The 17,709-nt window shown below is 40.0% G+C and overlaps 1 long non-coding RNA gene and 1 pseudogene across 1 annotated transcript in view; both read right to left on the reverse strand.

Moving 5' to 3' along the window:
* The window catches only part of LOC141572818 (uncharacterized), a 316,426-nt gene that overhangs the window by 152,224 nt on the left and 146,493 nt on the right, over nt 1-17,709 (reverse strand). The window lies entirely within an intron of this gene.
* On the reverse strand, nt 16,169-16,292 carry LOC141573000 (U4 spliceosomal RNA; annotated as a pseudogene).

A 17,709-nucleotide genomic window follows, 5' to 3' on the forward strand; every position in this document is an offset into this window, starting at 1 on the left:
GGTTGCTTTAAGCGGCTCAGTTTGTGGTAGTTTGTTATGTGGCCCTAGAACACTAATAAAGTCACTTCATTTGCTCCTCTGCCTGAGGTATGCAGCTACTCCTAACAAGGTTTGGTGCTCTTAACCCTTAAAACCTGACTGTTTCAGGTGGATCCGAAAATGGACAGCACACACAAAAGCCTAAATGTCAATTCTTGTTTCCCAATCCTCAAGAAAGGGGCTTTCCTTGATCTACGATGCTAATCATCCTTCCGCACTGATTGTATTTTCTTCTTGCCAGATTTACTCAATAAACACTCAGCTTTCTTGTCTGTGCAATGATTGAAATACTACCCTACATTAACTTCATGCCTGATTTGCTTTTAAATTTATAAACATCATTCCAACTTTCACACAGATGGAACATGAAAAAGATGGTAAAATGAACAGAAGTAAGGCCAGCAATTCTTATTCAAACACCTCACGTGCAGCGTAGCACAGTTGGAGGCCTTGCGGCTGCCAACCCCATACAAGCCGGCTGCTGGGCTGAGGAGTGCTTGGCTCCCATCCCCTCTCCCTGGTCAGAAATATCAGGTCCTTGGAGAGGAAAGAAATGTTCAGAAGCAGCCCGGGGTAGAGCTTGGAACTGCTGGACTCTTCAGCCGCCCGGAACAACTGACAGATGGAGTCGTTATGGAGCCAGGTGGGGAAGCTGGGCTGAATCTAGCTGCCCGTCCATCAGCCCATCCTTATGTTCCTCTGGGATGTTCCACAGGGACTCAGGTGGCAGCAGGGATTGGAAAGGATGGAAAATACCTAGCCATTGCTCCTAAGCAGCCCACAATACACAGCCAGCATGGGGGAATACGAGCCAACTGTCTCCAGTGCTTTGCAAGAAAACAGATCAGGTACTTCCCCACAATAGGGAGAGGGAGCCGCCCTGGAGGAGAGGGCCATTTGTTGGCTTCATCTGCTAGGCAGGATCAAATAAACTCCTCACAGAGGCCCAGAAAACCTCCATCTCAACCAAATAAAGGGATGTGAAATGCCTATATTTCTCAGAAAACAAAGAATTTTCATAGGCAATCAACAGCATCTCATCCACCTCTATCAACACGATTCCCAGCCTTAATTTTTTTCTTCTCCTTTGCCACTTCTCACCCACCAAAGCATGAATCCAACCTGGTATATTTTCTATGCTTTATACCTCATCCTTTCATTTTCCTGCTAGTCACATCTTTAACTTTGCCACAAGTAAAAATTCTTACACACACACACACACCTGCCATTTGAAAAGATATATTTCTAGAATGGAAGGGCAAAATGATAAGAGTGAGATCACATATTAAAAGTTCAACTTGAGAAAAACACACCTGCCATTGCAGATAAACTAGGTAAAAAGAACTATAAATAGTTCCTGGGGGGAAAAAGCACCCTCATCTGCAAATCAAATCAGCAAATGTTTATCGAGCACCCACTATATGCGAGACACCAAAAGTAATGTTCAAAAAGATGTAAATGTGTTAGAATTACTACTTCTCTCCTTAAAAGGTTATCATTAGTTTTGGGAGCTGAGAGCAAGATATTAGAATGACACCATAGTATACATTGTATAGTGCAGTATAATTTATAAACCATTTTTACAAGTATAGTCTCAATTAATCCTTAGATAAAGATTGCCTTTTAAATAAGTAAATCATTGTCTTATTAAAACTGACAAGGATATGATCCTGCTGAAGGTCACCCAGCAATCAAGTGTTTGAGCTGAATCTTGAACACAATCCTTCTAACTCCAAATTCAACGCCGTTTTCACATTACACATCTGTCTCTAAATGAAACAAACTGTGTCAAAGATGTCCCTGAATTGGAGAAACCTCATAGAATCATACAAACGAGTTTGGCATGGGGATATGGGATCAGAGTCCAGCCCTGAAACTTTAGCAACCAGAGAAGCAGGAAGGGGGAACTCTGGGTTGAGGGAATGTTGAGAGCAAAGGCTTAGGAGCAGGAACAAAAATTAACATATTTAGGACCCTGTGCATATTTACAAGTTACTGAACATCATTTCGCGCTTATAATTATTTTCCAAGTCCATAAAGTGAAAAAACTTTTTTCCCTGGGCTGGGGGGTTAGGCAGCGACCCCTATGCATGCAGAAAACAGCTGTTGTATATATGGGTTAACTCCAACTGCCTGAGTTCAGATCTCATTTCCATCACTCGCTGTGTAACATTGCAAAACTTGCCCTGGTTTCCTTGTCTATCAAATGGAGATTCTAAGAGTTCCTAACTCAGATGACATTACTGAGCATTAAATGAGTTACCTCCTCGAAGGCATTCATGGAGTAAGTGCTCAGTAAATACTGAGTTTCAATCTGCCCGAACATCCTGTAGCAACAATGGTCAAACAATTTTCCTGCCACCCTGTGGAACAATCCAGCCTAGAACCATCAAAGCAAGAAAGACTGAGAACATGACCAAGCGCCTGGTTCTCAGCAGTTAGGCTAGTAGTTCTAACAACAGCTAAAAAACCCCAGCTGTTATGGATCAGTTGCTTCAGAGCCTAAATGAATCCTGAGCAAGCCAAGCTTTATAGATCTGATTAGAAAGCATAGTTTTATGGTCCCAAAGAGTGTGGAAGATTCATATATGCACCGTGTGTGTGTGTGTGTGTGTGTGTGTGTGTGTGTGTGTGTGTGTTTCACAGCAGTCATAAAAAATAATTGAAAATCTTTCTTCAGCATCAAAGGAGTATTTTGCTCTTTATTTCACCTAAACTTTTAGTGTCTATTTTTAAAAATCTAGGTTCTCAACATTGTTTTTTTTGTATTTTGAACACTTGCGATGTATATGTGATTCCACATTCTATTTTGTTTTGTGTTTGTTTTTGTTTGTTGAATGTATGAGCAAATGCAGTCCTTGACTTTCACACATGTTCTCTGTTTTTATGGTTTCTACAAACTCTAGTGGCCATAGTGATAATAGTCAAGAATTAAGTAAGGCAGTCAGAACACTGATATTTAGATTGGATGTAAGAAAGTTTCTTAGCATTTGATACGTTGTGCACATTCGAAACACTGAGCTAAGCATCAAGTGATTAGCAGAGGAAAAGAGGAAAGAGGGATGAGGCATATTGTCTCAACTAAAAATAAAAATGATGAATCTTTCTAATTTTTAATTTATCAGTTAGAAACAATAGCATAATAAGTAAAACAACCTTACTTGCATGTTCAGCTTATCACTTGTGTTGAAAAGACAATAATTATCTTAAAAACTACATTCTTTAAAAATCCATATTAGTGAAGATAATCTTTGAATTCATGTTTGATCTGATAAGACATATAACTCATACAGGAAAGGAGGTATATCAGATATCTGGTCGCTCCCAACCCTCAGACAGCTTGTTGTCTGTCATTTTCATTTTAGCTTTTCTGTCGGGTGCGTATAGGAGAACCACTTTGTGGATTTAATTTTACTATCCTGATGGCTAATGAGACTAAGCATTATTATGCTTTTATTACATTTATTGTTCATTTGGTACCTTCCCTATGAAGTATCTGTTTAAGTCTTGTCCATATTTCTCCTGGGTTTCCTTTTCCTTTTCTTTTGTAAGTTTTAAGAATTCTTTATATATTCTGGACATACGTCATTTTTGGGTATACATATTGTGTCAATGTCTTCTATTCCTTGGCTTGCCTTTTCACTCTTGTCATGGGACCTTTGGATGAGCTAAAGGTTTTAGTGATAATATATTTCATCAAAGTAAAGCTTAATTATTCACATAGTTCCCTTTGGTATCAAATTGAAGAGCGGCATTAAGTGAATGCCCACAAAGCATCTTAAAGGCAAAGGACAGATTAAACTATAGGCTAAACTCAGAGACAGCTTTATGTACACTGTAGTGCCCTTTCTTGGAGCTTATCATGTTTTCATCTACCTATAGAGGATATCAGAGGGCAACATTTCTGTGATGAAATAGGACTGATCCATTTAGTTGAGTTCATATATAAGGCAAGGTGAATTCATCAAGACAGTGTCTGCAACAGTTATCAGATGTGCTTTTCCACCTGCAGTCAGAGAAGCTTCTGCAGCTGAAAGACAGCTCATGGATGGTTGTTCCATGAGCAATGTCAAAACTAAGAAGTCTTCACAGAGGATGTAAGTACACAAATCGACACACTGATGAGTCCAAACTAAGGCTAGTTACTCTTAGTAAAATGTTTGCACATAAGAAACAAAAAGACAATTTTATCTTAAAAGGGATACAGTTCAATATGTGTCTAATGAAAAATGAAGAAGGAAATAATCTTGTATAAATACCATCAACAACAACAAAAAATAAATAAAGTAATAAAGAATTATGGGACACAGTTTATTTTCCTTTTAGATTTGGTTAACCAGGCCATTTGAGCTAAATTCAATGTCCAATAATATGTCAATACTCTGGCCAATGTATCTATTTTTATTGTAAAAACAATATAATGTAGTTGCTAAGAATGAGATCTATGTAATCACACTGCCTGCTCTCAAATTGGAGCACTGTCACCTACCAGCTATTTACTTTTGACAATTTACATAGCTGTCCTAACCATCAGTTTCTTTATTTATAAAACAGGGATTATAATAACACCTGCCTTATGGGTTTTCTTGTGACAATTCAATAAGAAAAGCCACATCAAACATTTATTCCCAACAAGTCATACATTGTACTCAATATTTTGAATATATTTTATTTTAATAATCTCATTTTATATTAGTCTATTATTATAAGCTAATTCTAATTTTTATGTGTTGCATATTCACAACTAACATTTATTATTGAATGTTACTAGGCACTAAACACTAGACACAGTTCAGTCTGTACTTAGATGTCTTAAACACTTCACTATGCTGAATTTTCACTAATGGCAAGTCAGTCTCGAAAAATAATTTTGTTAACTGTTAAATTTGGCTCAAATTACCCTGCAAGAAATAAAAAGGACCCAAAGAGTAAAATCACATAGGCCATGTATTTCTCAACATATTATAAATGGAGGTGATAGAATTTGCCATCTTATAAGTTTGTGGTAAATAAAAGACATCATGTGCATAAAAGTGCTTTGGGAGTAGTGTTATTTTCTGGTATCATACGGATGATAATGTTAAAAAATATGAGTGCAAAAGTACGTAATCTTTCTATATAAGTAAAGACAGCCTAAGTAAACAACGCTGGAAAAATGAAGTGGTAAGGAATTAGATTAGTTTAACCAAATAAGAAGATAAAAGGCTAAGAAAGAACATTCCTCAATCATTGGAGAGACCACCAACACTCAAAAGCGCGTTTGCAGGAGAATCACTATATATAGGTCCACCTTCTCCGAACTCAAGGTCAAGACATCAATGTTAGCAGATTTCAAATTCCATGTTTGGCAAGGAGATGGACTTCCTAGCTTTTGATGGTATATGTCAGGGTTCATAGATGTAATATCTTGTAAGTATAATCCATGGAATTTATATATATATATATATATATATATATATATATATATATATATATATATATTTTATTTTTTTTTTTTTTTTTTTTTAGAAGACTGTAGAAATTCTTTAGCATTCTATCCTTTCTTAATTTTAACAACTTGATGACTTGGTGGATACCTTAAGCCCTGATTAATGGCTATGAATAAGACCTCATTCCAGCAAGTAGCCAGATAATTAAAAAAAAAAAAAATCAAATTTAATCAAGACGGAATTGCATATATGTCACTAATGAATTTATTGATTAAACTCTTATAATACCAATAGCTTACTGTGCACCAGACACCACTTCTGAGTGCTGCGTATGTATTTACTATTAACGTTGACAATCAATCCTATGAGGTAATTACCATTATTATCTTTCATTTTATGGATTAGGAAACCAAGACACAGAAAGGTTACAATACTTTTCCAAATCACATGCCTATAAGGAATAAAATTGGGGTGTGAAGCCAGGCAGACTGGATCCAAAGGCCATACTCTCCACCACTACTCCCTGCTGCCTCATAGGTATTAGTGTGTGAGATGCGAGATAAAAACCAAAACCAACATGAAAACTCGAACTTCCAAGTGGCTCAGTCTTCCCCAGTTTTGCATCTGATTGTTATGTCCTTTTCTCTTTTTTTATTCATGTGACTCGTTTCTTCTTATGTTTAAATGTTGCTTTCCCCTCAGGAAAAAATAGTCACTCTTTAATCTGTGTCCCCTCATAACTTGTACATTCCTCTAATTGCAGCCCTTTCCACAATGGACCCAAGTTTGGGGTTGCCTCTTTCCTTCCCTACTGCACAAAAGGTTCTTTACTGTAGAAACTATGGCTTGTGCTTAGTGTAGAGGAAGGGAGGGGAAAGGAAGAGCGAGAAGAGAAGAAGGAAGGAAGGAAGGAAGGAAGGAAGGAAGGAAGGAAGGAAGGAAGGAAGGAAGGAAGGAAGGAATGGATTTGGCTCTTCCTTTCTCCATATGAAAGAGACTGTTCTTTAATATGCATGGTATTCAGGAGCCCTCTCCCTTTAGATGACTTAGATGGAAAGAGGGCTGATACAGTGCTGTAAATTTGTCACCAATGCAAGGAAATATTTTTTAAAGTTAAAAAAAAATGAGTTCTAGAAGAAAGAGGAAGAAGAGAATAAAATAAGGGAAGAAGCAAAGGAGTCTTGAGGATACTTTGACAGTGTTTAGACACAGGAAAGAAAGCCAGCTACCTCTCTCCTTCACTCTTGTCCAAAGGAGATACTTAGCTTATTAAAACAGGAGCTGGTTCACTTCCAAAAGATTGCATCACTCTCTATTTATTAGCTTTATCCTACCTACAGACAGGGATGCAAACATTTCACTCGTTCAGACACTTCGTGTCTTGGAGACAGGCTTCATTTGCAATTAATTTCACCCTTTTGCTGACAACAGTTATGATGCCTCTGCCCTTCACCTATCTTGTTCTTTTCCTCCCATTTGCAACTTTCACTGATTTGATCAACAGAATCATACACTATAACCTTAAAATTCCACTTTCTCTGGACTCAAAATCATCACCTGTTCTCCAAACAAAATTCTGGCAACCTCTGCTTCTAGAGATATTAACCAATGGTGCTTGGAAATTCTTTAATTTCCTCTTCAGCTGCACCATTCTGTGGATGCCCCACCCAGGATGGAATGTTTGCATCTTCTTGACGTCTTCTCAGTTTTCCTGGTAGCTATATATTTAAGCACCATTTTCTGCTTTAAGAGTTTCCTCAAATGGGCCAAAAGTTTTGCTTAACTTTTCAATAAATGTCATCTCAGTTTCTGAGATGGATTGGTTTGGAGGCACCCAAAGCCATTACTGGGCTGACCCAGTTCCTGGCAACAAAACCTGTGCCGTGGAGTTAGCAATGCATAGCCTCAGTGTATTTGTAAATAATGAAATGAAGAAAGCTATTTACGACTGCAGTATATTTCATCCATTAATCTAATAGACTTTTAAAGCCAATCCTCTGCTTCAGTCTCTATGGAATAGAAAAGCCATCTCTCCCAACCCAGAACAATTTATCAAATACAGCCTTAAGAACAAAAGAAGAGGGGAAAGGGTATTTTCTCCTTTCTGATGTTCCTTGTTTCCATTTTTCTGGTCCATTTTTACTACATTTTTTTCCATGCACAATTTTATAGTTTTCCTCATTTAGATGTCTCATAAACACGATTTTGAAATAAAATCGAATCTGTCCCTCTTTTGCATATTTTATATTAAAAGGATGGGTTTTAAAACACGGATTTTAGATTTAGGCAGCCTGAGTGCAAAGGCTAGATGTGCCACCAAGTTTTTTGGTGAACTTGATCAAGTACCCTAATCCCCTAAACTTTAGTTTGCTCATCTGTAAAATGGAAAGAATAATAGCTACTATTCCAGGTTGTGCAATGACTAAAATAATGAATATGCACCAAATCTCTGGTGTTGGACACAGACACAACACTCTACAGATGAAAACTGCTAATAAGGAGCCCCTGGTGCTCAGGGAATTTTTGAAACTGTCCCTCTTTCTCTCTGATTATTGCTGTCACACCTCTGAATCATAGGAAGGGGGTAGATAGGATGTGGGGTGCTGAATAGCAGAGCAGCTTGCGAGTTTGACAGCTGCCCAACTGCAACAAGTTATTCCTCCACACTAGCCAGGGTGGTCGTCTCCAACCCAGCCAACTGGGCTTCCCTGGGGGAGCTTTGGCGAGGGGTGGGGGGCGGGGGAAAGAGGGAGAGCTGAGAAGCAAGTTAGGCTTTTTCAGTGAGGCTCCTGGCAATTTCAGGTGGTTACAGAATACTCAGACAAGCTGGGTTAGGGAAGTATGCTGGGCTCCAAAATTTGTTTTTGTTTTTGGTTCAAATTCTTTTTTTTTTTTTCTTTTTTTTTTTTTTGCCTTAATACGAAGCTAGCCCTAAATGCATGACCATCTTAGTTTTCTAAACTCATTTTCAGTATATTTGGGGATCCTAGAATTTTCACTCATATAGTCATAAAATTTCCACCCGCTCTAATATCTGTCGCGTGCGTTTCTGACAACATCAGAAAGCACTTTCACTCAGATGTACTAAAAACAGCCCAGGTGGCTGATGTTGACCCCACATGGTTTCGTTCGCATTGAGCCTAACGTGTCAGGTGACAGGCACTGGATGCCTGTGGAGGAATTGAGTCAGTGCCTCCACCTTACTGCGTTGTACTCAGCATCGTGGTTATTGGCATTTAATCCTCTGCTAGGCAGGAAGGGCCTCAAAAGCAAGGTTTATTTCATCAACCTTCGTAGTCTCTTCACAGTACCACGCATATGGCAGGGACAGTGAGTGTTTGTGAATGAGTTTTAACGACTCAGAATCCAGGAGTGAGATGCCAGCCTGCCCTTACAACCATCTAATTCCCTTACTTCTGCTAAGAAAAAACAAAATCCAATTTAATCCAATTCAATAAATATTCTAGTACCCAGTGTCCTGGACTGCATTAATCATGAGCTTTGGGTTGAGGCTGATCAGATTACAAAGGGCTCTGAGTGATCTTAGGCTTGTGACATCATCATCTAGACCTTGGTTTGAAATCTTGGAAACAAGGAGAGCGGTAATGCCTTCAGCACAAACTGATAGTAAGCATTAAATATGTAACACATACACACACACACACACACACACACACACACACACACACTGAGAATTCAATAAATATGAGTTGTCTTCCCTTTAATTATTTTAAGGCTTGATCCAAAAAGTATGGAAAGAACTGTTCAAATTCTCTAGCAATCAGAGAAATTCAAGAGAAAACCAACCTTTAGCTCCATTATATAACACCAAATGTTGACATGGAGTATTTAGACAGGAATCTTTTACACCATAAAGGAGAGATAAACTGGAGAAGATATTTGAGAAAGTATTCTGTCAATCCTTGTGAAATTGAATATGTATAGTCAATTTATTTTATACTTCCTGCATGGTTTAAATTTTTGCCTTACGTATGTGTGACGTCTATATATATATATATATATATATATATATACATATATATGCCAAGGGTGCCAAAAAAATGTACACACAGTTTAAGAAAGGAAAACAACTGTATTAAAATTACATTGATGGTAACTACTTGGAGCACCTCTTGTAACTGCAGAAGTCAAACGTGACTTGTATTCCTCTTTTGTTATCAGTATATATTGAGTATTACAATTTTAATAGTTTTTTCCTATATTAAAATGTGTATACATGTTTTTGGCACCATATATATCTCCAGACATTCCCAACCTTGTGTATCTATCCCAGAGCAATTTCATGTAAGTCCTAAAGAAACTAAAATGAGAAGACTTATTGAGTGTTGTTTATTATAGCGGAGAGTTGGAGATGATCCAAGTGTCCCTCACTAAATAAAATGTGATGAATACATTCGGTGAAATTCTATGCAACTGTTAAAAGATACAAACTATATGTACATACAGCAAATGTAGTTTATTGAAGGGAAAAAAAAACTGATAAGTGTCATTTATATAAATTGAAAACACCTGAGAAATAACACTAACTATTTTATAAAGGTGCATGCAAATTCAAGGCCATGTATCCAAAACTTTCAAGCATGTGGCCATGGGGAGGAAATGGGAGCAGGGAGAAAAAAACCTAAACGGTCCCTTATACAGACCACTGACAATGACAGTGCGCCATAAAATGAGGGGAATGATTAATTCAACCCTGTGCAGCTAAAGTACAAAAAACAAAAACAAAAAAATGTAAGAACCCAAAGGGTGTTTGCATGTATATACACATGTCCCCACATGTGTGCACTGATAGATGCATGAAATTTCTTCTGGAAATATGTACAACAATCTCAATTATGGTTACTTTTAGAGAGAGGGTTGGGGATTAATCAGGAGATGTGGTTTATTTTATACTTTCTGCATGGTTTAAATTTTTGCCTTATGTGTAGATGACGTCTGTTTGAATAATAATTTTGAGTGAAATATGAACTTATCTCCACTCCCCCAATTCCATCTCCAAGTCTTTACTTTCCACACTGGTATCAGAATCTTTCTAAATGCTCACATGATCCTGTTAAATTTCTACTTAAGAGCCTTCCAGTGGCTCCAATTTCCTAAGAACCAACTTCCAAACTCCTAACCATTACGGAGAGCCCTTGCAATTTTAATATTCTCTAACCTTGACACAATCTAAGCCCATAGGCCCTTTACTTTGGGAAAATTAGACAACCCCACTGCTTCCACCCTGCCAGGTACCATCACACTCTACATGCTGGCTCCGGCTGTGCTCTCGGAGCACAGTGTTTTCCCCTGATTTCACCGTCAGACGAATCCCTGCACAGTGATCAAGGCCAACATCCTATTTTCTCTTTCCTGGATTTCTCTCTGGTTCCCTGCTTTCCTGAAGAGGCACGATGAGCAGCTCCCACATCTATTTTCCTGTCACATTGTGTACAAGCTTCAACTAAAGCCTGGTCCACTCAATGACCTGGAACACCAGGTCGTTTGTTACCACGTCTGTCTCCCTGGGTAGAAGGTGAGGTGGTTTCTCTTCCAAGTGTTGAAATTTTAGTACCTTACATAACTCCTGGTGCGTACGTAACAGTGTGTGCCATAACTGTTTGTTGAACTAAATTAGAAATTGTCTTCTCAGGCTATGCCTTTAAATGAATTGTTAAGTCATCAGTCTGAGCCAGAATAGAGAAAAACCAACTTGTTTTATCCTACATTTAAATGTTAAAGAAGTTCCAGTTCTGGGAAAGCAGTGCAGACTCACTTCTTCCTGTCCCTCTCCTCTAGGTACCACTAAAAATCCCAGAAATAATCTAATGGACAATCATAAATGGACTCTGAAAGCTGGAAAGAGGAAGGCAGACCAACCTGGTGCCTCAGGACTTGAGAAATGGCATGACAGCGAGTTTCCTGAGTTTTCTTCTTATCTGCCATAGCTCCCAGACTGTAGAGTCGTTCAACCCAGAACCTCCAATAAGCATAGCCAAAAAAGAAAGAAAAGAAACCCCTTCCCCCACTCTTCCAAAGTCTGTTCTTGTTGGTTAAAGAAGGGTAGGGAAAGGGGTAGAGCAGCAAGACAGAATCTTTTTGGTAGCACCAGCCATATGCCAGCCAAACACCATGAACTGCCTACCACCTGTGTCCCTTGCTGCAGGGCCAGCAGAAGCTGAGCGGGGTGTCCCATCTCCCATTGCCACCTGGTGACAACAGGGAGGCCAAAGTGAGTAACTTCCGCCCTGCTAGTGGTGCCAGTAGAGACCAGGCAGCGAATTCAATGTCCCATAACCCACCCAGCGGCAGCAGGGGACCCAGCGTAGCACCGCCTGCTCTTCCAGTTTATTCGTGGAGACAGTCTGGGACATGTGGACTTCCATCCCTGCCATGGCAAGCAGCACCCTCCACCTTCAAAACTAGAGAAGAGGGGGAGGATCTGAGAGTAGGGAGAACTGGAGGAAAGGGATTCCTAAAACCCGCAGAGGAACATCTGACCAAGTCAAACATGAAACTGATCAGAATCAACACACCAGAAGGTCTGAGAACTGAACTACAGCTTGGAACGCCACACACAGGTTTGCAGAACAGCCTTGTTGTATAAGTACCAGACATTAAGTTATTGATGGCCAAGGCATCCATTTCAGAAGATTCCACCCTGAATAAACATTGGCAGCTGTATGACACAGCTACCAGCAAAACAACCAGATAAGGAATTACGTCGTCCCTACCCATGAAGTTCCCTCTTTCAGAAAGCCCCGGGTAACCTAGATAACTGGCCATTTAAGTGACCCCACTTCTCCATTGTTGCACCTTAATTCCAATTCTTATGCTTTAAATTAACCAATGAAGAGTGAACGCACAAAACCCTAGACTCCGCCCTTGGATCCTATAAAGACCAGGTCTGTGCACACTCTCTTCCTTCTCTCTTTTTCACTGTATTAATATTTAAATAGATGGATGATACGTTTTGGTTGGTAACTCAAGAGCACTGTAAGGAAAATGAAAAGTCATGGCCATGGGAGAAATGTTACACACACTTCATTTTTATCAAGCACGCAAGCATCTGGACACCCTATCCCATTGCTTCAGCCCATCCCCAGACCCTGGCTGGCCCCAGGCGCTAGCTATTACAAAACGATATTCCTCCTGTCCCAGCCTCTCTTGGTTTGGCTTTTGACAATAGCTGTACTTGATGTGTCAGTTGCAGTTTCTACCACCCAAATAATGAACATGAACTTCTAGTTATGACTAAGATATGAAAACAGGCACCAGATGTATCTTGCCCCTGGAAACAACCAAAAAAACAAATTTTTTTAAAGACAAAATATATGAAACAACAGTTTCAAGATACTATACATTCAGACAACAGGGATGTCTGAAAGATGGGGGAAAATGAGATGAGCCCTATAAATGCCCCAGTTTACGGCCTTGAGAGTCTCCAGGTCACAGTGCAGGGTGGGATGGGGGTGTAAGGGATCCAGGCAAAGGCCTGTGGACTGCCTGAGTAGAGAAGACAGAATGAAGAGTCTGGGGAAAGCAAGAAACTACAGTTCTCAGGAGTGAGTACCAAAGATGAGACACTACACAGAAAGAGCCGTAGAAAGATACGCTGAGAGCCCTACTGGGTGGTTCCTCGCATGCATGTGAGGAAATGACCCATGGCCAGGAGAAAGAAGTATTTGAAGGATTAGAGAAAGCAGTACCCAGAGGTCATACAGGTTGGGAGGATAGTGTCTGTGCTCACCAGACAGACTGGAAAACCTAGTCTTCATGGGGCAGCAGATAGAGTGCTCCCAGTATGAGAGAGAGAGTACTTGTCTCTCCTACTAGGAAATGGTGCTGCTCTGGTCCCACCTAACAAATCTTAAAAGCAAGACTCCAAAGGATTAGACTGTGTCAAAGTAACTTAACTGAATGCCAAAATAAAAATAAAGAATATGTATAGTGACAGCACCCAACAAGGTGAAACTCACAACGTCAGCAGCCAGTCGTGGATCAGTCAGGCAAGGAAGCAGAGAAGTACAATCCAAAACGAGATGGTTAAGAATGCCTCTTCTCCCCATCTCAGTGCACATGCCTCTCCCACCTAACCATGGCTGTGGCATCGATTGCTAGTCAAACTCAATAATTAAATTGGTGTTGATCAGTTTTGACTTCACAGTTTGTTTTGTTATTGTGTTATGATTTCAGCTCTCCTTTTTAGGATAACAAGAACTCAATACCTCCTCAAGGTCAGCGGTTACTGTCAATTCAACCTCTACTTCAGCATTTTAAAAATAGATGCAAGCACACCATTTTCCCTCCAATGCATTGAAGGTCAACGTCTTATTCGTGTCAAGTCCTAATCAGAAGATCTCAGCTCAGAAAAGTGAAAATTCTAACATGCTTGAATGGTTTGGAGACAGCAGCTTGTTGTGTTTGCAGAAGCCGTGTAAGTAAGCACAAATTGAACAAGGTGAACAGTTGAAATTTGCCTGTGATATGCTTACTGTGCCCAGCTGTTGAGAATGGCCAAGTGGAAAGGCAATGCTGACCCTGCATTCTGAAGATTGATAATGTCAATAATCAGATTACCTCCTGTGCAAATTGTTTCTGCTGAAATCACTTCTCAAGGATATGCAGAAAGACAATCCTAGGTGCTACATTGGCCTGTGCCCTGGAAGTCCTCTGTGACCACTTCATTTACCTCTCTGATTATGACAACCGATATCAGGTTTTCATGCTCACTCTCTGTGTGACCTTGAGCAAGTCATGATTTTTCTCTGGGCTTGTGTGAAGAGATGCAAAGGTGGAATGGAATCTATTTCCCATTAATCTCTCTCCAAAAGAAGAAAATTAGATTGTGTACTCAGAGCTTTCCTTTGCCAGAGAGGCCTTTGACAGATATATAATACATTATTGTTTTTGGAACCAACCCTGGCCTGCTGCCTTGTAAACGGAGGTGCTCAATCAATACTCTGGTTGATAGATTGGTTCAGGAAGTGAAGGTGTCCAAGTGAGAAACCTACAATCAGAAATAGCCCTAATAAAACAGATTTAGCAGAATCTCCATTAAGTGTGCAGATGGAAATGTTTTCTCTCTTCTGAGTCAAGTGAGACAAACGGAAGGCATAAAGCAAGGCACAAAGATACCATACGTCTAAAATCCAGGTCATTCCTGAAAAATATGTGAAGCTAGCTACATAAAGTGCCCAAAGGAACTAGAGACACCACTAGATATTTATGAAGGATGACATTGCATTTATTGGAAAGAATCTACAACCCCTTAAAAGATAGTATATACATGAAATACCTTTGTCAGCTAACTCTCCCAAACTACCCACGTGGCATATGCTGGTCTATTCTAGTAGCTTTGTTTTGTCCAGAAAAAAATATGACATAGAATCTTACTATACTCAGAGTTGGGGAAATGGTTCCAGCAAAAAAAGTCTTTTTTTCTCTATACATGGCTCTAATGAGCCAGAGTACATTAAGCTCCACATATTAAGGGAGCTAAAGATTTGATCATTTTGAATTTAAAAGCTTGAGAGAGACTTTTGGAAAAGCATTGCCTGGATTGTATTGTTACCTCCACTAGAGTTAGAAAAAAAATTTATTTTATCATATTATGATATTTATTTTATCATATTTTATGCTGCGTGCATTGTACTATGATAGGACTATCTGCACCTGCAAAACCCTGTCCTTCCACCTGAGGACACACTCTTCCCATCCTGTACGCCCCTGCCACAATGTTTGTGATTGTCTATTGGTATTATTCCTTGGGATCTTTTGGAGGCATGTGTATTAATATTTCCAATAATCTAAATTGCATGCTGTAGGAAGAATTATAGATTGGGAGCTAACGTCAGCAGAAATCATTTTATTTGATTAACTTAGAACTACCCTTTATCATTTAACGGATAGGAACTTGGAAATAATGAGACGGAGACCCAGCAGGAGTGAAAGTAGAAAATCAGCATTAAATCTTTGAGCACCTTATGTGAAAAGAAAGGGTATTCTAAAAGGACATAAAGGGAAAAATGAAAGAGTGGAAGCAGACAGACAAATTCCATTTTGCTTTATAATCTTCAGTAAGACTTAAATGCATTTTAATTTGCATAAACATTGCATGATTTCGAGACTAAGGAAACAGAGAAGGCTGTGCCAACTATAGTAGACAATTAGAAAAGATTCTGCATCATAGCCTGAGAAATATTAGCTGAGATGGCCCCTTCCTAAGAGAGAAGTGCCATATGACTATAAACGCAGGCCTGCCAGAACCACACACACACACACACACACACACACAAACACACGTTCAGGCTGTTCTCCACGCCATAGGAGAGAATGGCTGCAGAAACCTGGAAGCCTGTTTGAAGAGATGCTCCTTGCCAAAAACTATTAAAACCTTCCAAGAAGGGGGTAGACCCAGAGGTTGGCCTTGCAGTGTAGGAGATAAAGAATGGAGTGATGCCATTCAAGTGGGGAGAAAACTCTCAGGCAGCCTGACTTTGATAAATGATTTTAACTGTGATTCCAAAACAACAGAATGCATGAAGTGGGTGCTGACAGCATCTAGGGACAAGCAACATTGCACTTGCATTTATCAACCCAACCTCAATCCCACGGCAGACATGCTTCATAAGATCGTGTGCAGCATCATAGAAAGCATCCTGATACTGTGAAAAGGGCACTCTGTTAGAAGTCAGGAGCCCCAGGAAGCACCTGCAAACATTACTGAGTACCTACCATTTGACAGACAGTTTAGTTTTCAATTAGCAATAATCGTGCCTCGGATAAACCTCATTGGCTACGATACTGCCACTGCGTAAAGCTGACAGACACTTTAGTAAGCCCTTTACCAGCAGTATTTATTCAGTCCTCCCAGCACCCTCCGTGACAGGCAGGGATGTGTTGGACCAGCTTGTACCAGTATATGTTTGCATCTGTTCCCAGGTCTGTGTTCAGTCAAGTAACACTGGTAGCTTGAAATTAGCCAAGGTGGGTCTATTTACTTAGGGGCAACAAACAAATGCAATAATTCGGTATTTGTTTTTTCCCTCCAAGTAGCTGGATGTTAAACATTCACGAGCATACTGCTGGCGATAAGTACCACTATTATTTCCTCCTTATGAATAAGGACAGCAGCCCTGAGAAGTTAGGAAACTTCCCCCAAAGCCATATGGCTGGATAGTGCTGCAGCCTAAACGCAGTCTCAAAATCTATTTAGTTCCAAAGCCCATGCCTCTAACCCATATGTGCTGAGAAGATCCCTGATGACTTGGAATCTGTCTCTAAACTTCTTTGAACTTCAGTCACCTGCTCAGTAACCTGGATGGCTGACATGGAAAGATCTGTGGTTTTATCCAATTTCTCTAGTCTATCTGTGTGGTGATCACTCAAATGAATTCACATCCCATCATTTAAGACCTTCCAAGAGGAAGAGACGCTCAGTATGGCTGGTCCCACTTAAAGTTTCTCCAGTATATTACGCACGTTCTGAGGTTCACATTCTCTTTCCTTCTTACTCAGCAAGCTTCCATTCACCATCCTGTACATGTACCTTTGTAATATTGTGATTTGTAACAGGAAATATGTATTTGGTCTTCATCCCCATTCCTGGCATAGAGCTTCAAAAACCCTTGGAATTTCCAAATGTTGAGGGATAATGGTGGCTCTTGTTAATAAGCTGACTTTTGGAAAGCTGTAGGTAACCTAAGGATGGGGGCTGGTTGCCAAGGAAACCAACCAGGTGATTAAAGGGTTGGAATTTTCAGTCCCACTTCTTGACCTCTGGGGAGGAGAGAAGGGCTGGAGATTGAGTTCATCACCAATGGTCAATGCTATAATCAGTCATGTCTATGTAAGAAGCCTCCAGAAAACCCAAAAGTATGGGCTTCAGAGAGCTTCTGGGTTGGTGAGCACACGGATGGGCTGGGAGAGTGATACACTCAGAGAGAGCAGGGAGGCTCCGCACCGTTTCCCCACACCTTGCCCTACGCGTCTCTTCCCTCTGGCTCTTCCTGAGTTCTATCCTTTTATAATAAACCTGTCATCTAGTAAGGAATGTATTTCTCTGAGTTCTGTGAGATGCTCTAGCAAATTAAGTGAACCCAAGGGGGGTGTCATGAGAACTTCCAGTCTATAGTGAGTAGTTCAGAAGCACAGGCGACAACCTGGGCCTGCCATTGGAGTCTGAAGGGAGCAGGGGAGCAGTTTTGCAAGACTGAGCCTTTAACCGGTGGGCCCTGGA

The sequence above is a fragment of the Rhinolophus sinicus genome, chromosome 15, assembly GCF_057876585.1.
Source record: "Rhinolophus sinicus isolate RSI-liver-muscle chromosome 15, RSI-T2T, whole genome shotgun sequence".
NCBI lineage: Eukaryota > Metazoa > Chordata > Mammalia > Chiroptera > Rhinolophidae > Rhinolophus > Rhinolophus sinicus.